We start from the raw sequence: 3,423 nt of genomic DNA on the forward strand, positions 1-3,423 counted from the left end.
GCTTAATAATATATCCTAGCAAAGCATTAACAATTTTTTTATTCTTTTTGAATCCTTAAGAAATATATTGATAATTCTGAATCAGAAATGAGGAGAATTTCAGACACAGAAAAAAAATTAGATAGTTAAAAGAGAGAGAGAGAGAGAGAGAGAGAGAGAGAGAGAGAGAGAGAGAGAGAGAGAGAGAGAGAGAGAGAGAGAGAGAGAGAGAGAAGTGTATGTGTATGTTCCTAATAATAGAATAAAAAAAGAGAGCAATGAGGAAATACGACTTCACTCATTGAATTCTATTATGAACACTGCTATGTCCTTATATGGGCATAAGAGGATAAAGTCTAAGGGATATCCACGAACATTTTTGGAAAATTCACCTTTTTTTTTCTCCGAAAAACTGTGGTTGCAACCGAGTGAGGTGAAATTTGAAGACGGGGATGGGTGCAGAATATATAAGTCTTTAATTAATCTAAAGATGAAGGTCAAAGTTAAGCTTAAGCTCTAGCTCAAGCTCATACCCCTGCCTTTTTTTTATGCTTAAGCTTAAGGTTATGCTTATACTTATGCAAAGCTTATGCTTAAGCTTGATTTATGCTTAAGCATAAGATTAAGCTTAAACATAAGATTATGCTTATGCTCATCCTTATGCTTTTGTTTATGCTTATGCTTACGCTTAAGCTAAGCTTAAGCTTAAGCTTATGCTTATGATCATGCTTGTGCTTATACTTAAGCTTAAGCCTCAAATTTTGCTTATTCTTGAGCTTGTGCTTATGTTTATCCTTATGCTTAAGCGTAAACCTACATTTAAGCCTTTGAGTATGCTTATGATTTTGGTTATGCTTATGCTCATGCTCATTCTTGTTTCAGATCAAAGTTAAGCTTATGTATAGGTTAAAATTTAAGGTTAGGTTTAAGCGTAAGCTTAATATTATGCTCATGACTATGCTTCTGCAGATGCTTATGTGTATGCTTATGCTTATTCTTATTGGTATGCTTATACTTGAGCAAAACCATAAGCATATACATGATCAATAGCATAAGCTTAATCATAAGTATATGCAGAAGGTCAAGCATAAGCATAAGTTCTAGCTTAAGCTTGAGCTTATTCCTATGCATAATATTATATTTATGCTTATGTTCATGCTTAAGCTTAAGCTTCAGGTAAAGATTATGCTTATGATTATGCTTTAACTTATGCTTATGCTTATGCTTATGTTTATACTCAAGCTTTAGTTCAAGCTCAAGCTTAAACATGAGCATAAGCAGAAGCATAAGCTTGAGCTTTAACAAAACCTGAAACATAAGCTTGAGTAAGCATGAGCATGAGTTCAAGCATTAGCATGAACATAAGCAAAGGCATGTTCATGAGTTTGAGCATAAGCTTAACAATGAACAGAAGTGTAAGCATAAGTTAAAGCATAGATATAAGCATACACATAGGATCAAGAGTAAGCATAAGCTTTAGCTTAAGCATATACTGCATTACCTAAAGCTGAAGCTTATGCTTGAAAACTAAAGCTTAAAAGCTTAAGCTTAAAAGCTTAAGCTTAAAAGCTTAAGCTTAATATATTAGGCTTAAAAGCTTAAGCTTAAAAGCTTAAGCTATAAGTTTAAGCTTAATAGCGTAAGCTTAAATGCTTGACCATAACCATAAAAGCTTAAGCTAAAATATAAAAGCTAAAGCTTAAAAGCTTGAAAGCTTAAGCTTAAGCATAAAAGCTTAGGATTAAGCTTAAGCTTTTAAGCTTATGCTCAAGCTAAAGCTTTTAAACGTAAGCTTCTAAGCGTAAGCTTTTAAATTTAAGCTGAAACTTAAACTTTTAAGCTTAAGCTTGAGCTTTTGGGCTGAAGCTTTGCATTTAGGTATTAGCTTTTGAGCTTAAGGTTTTCATCCTCAACTTTTAAGCTTAAGCTTTGAAGCTTAACCTATAAGCTCAAGCTTTTAAACTTAAGCTTAAGCCTTAATCTTAAGCTCAAGCATAAGCATGACCATCAGCTCAAGCATAAGCACAAGCACAAGCATAAGCATAAGCATAAGCATAAGCGCATGCATAAGCATAAACATAAGCAAATACTTAAGCTTAATCATAAGCATTAGCTTCTATTATGCTTGAGCTTAATATTAAGCATAAGCATAACCATAAAAATAAGCATAGACATAAGCAAAAATATAAGCATAAATATAAGAATAAGTATAATCATAAGCAAAAGCAAGAGCATTAGCATAAGCTAAAGCATAAGTATAAGATTAATCTCAAACTTATGCATAAGAATAAGCATAAGCATAAGCATAAGCCAAGGAATAAGCATAGGCATAAACATAAGTGTAAATTGAAGTTGGCACTCAAGCTTAAGCATAAGCTTGAGTATGAACATATCCATAAGGATAAGCATAGGTATAAGCATAACTTGAAGTATGAAAGTTAAAGCCTTCAAACTTAAGTTTTAGGCTTCAATTTTTAAGCTTAAGCTCAATTAAATGCTAAGGCTTAAAAGCCTAAGCTTAAAAGCTTAAAGTTAAAAGCTTAAACTTAAGCTTAAAAGCTCAAACCTACAAGCTTAAGCTTTAAAACTTGGGCTTAAAAGCTTAAGCTTAAAAGCCTAAGCTTTTAAAAGCTTATGCATAAAGATTAAGCTTAAAAGTATAAGCTTCAAAGCTTAATCCTAAACGTTAAGCTTAAAAGGGTAAGCATGAAAGGTCAAGCTTAAAAGCTTAATCTTAAAAGCTTAAAAGATTAAACTTAAAAACTTGAGTTTAAAATCTTAAGCTTAAAGGTTAAGCTTTTAAGTTTAAGCTTTGGAGCTTCAGCATTCAAGCTCAAGCTTTTAAGCTTAACCTTTAAGATTAAGCTTTCAAGCTTAACCCTTTAAGCGTAACCTTTATGCATAAGCTTTTAAGCTTAAGCTTTTAGGCTGAAGCTTAGGCTTTTAAGCTTAGGCTTCTAAGCTTATACTTTTAAGCTTAAGATTTTAAACTTAAGCTTTCAAGATCAAGCTTTTTAGCATAATCTTTTAAGCTTTTTAGCTTATTCTTATGCTTATTCTCATGCTTATGCATATGCTTATGCTTATGCTCATAATTATGCTTATCCTAAAGCTTAAGCTTAATCTTAAGCTTAAGATTACGCTCACGCTTTTACTTAAGCTCAGATTTAAGCTTACGCTTAATCTTATTCATTGGCTCAAGCTCAAGCTCAAGGCTAGGGCTCATGCCTATGCTTATGCTCCTGCTTATGCTTATGCTTATGCTTAATCATATGCTTCTATTTATGCTTATTCCAAATGCTTATGCATATGCTTATGCTTATGCTTCAGCTTCAGCATATGCTTCATATTAAGCTTCAGCATATGCTTCATATTAAGCTTATACATATGCTTATACTTATATATATGTTTATGCTTATGTTGAAGCTTAAGCTTAAGACCAAG

The sequence above is a fragment of the Palaemon carinicauda genome, chromosome 34 (assembly GCF_036898095.1).
Source record: "Palaemon carinicauda isolate YSFRI2023 chromosome 34, ASM3689809v2, whole genome shotgun sequence".
Lineage (NCBI taxonomy): Eukaryota > Metazoa > Arthropoda > Malacostraca > Decapoda > Palaemonidae > Palaemon > Palaemon carinicauda.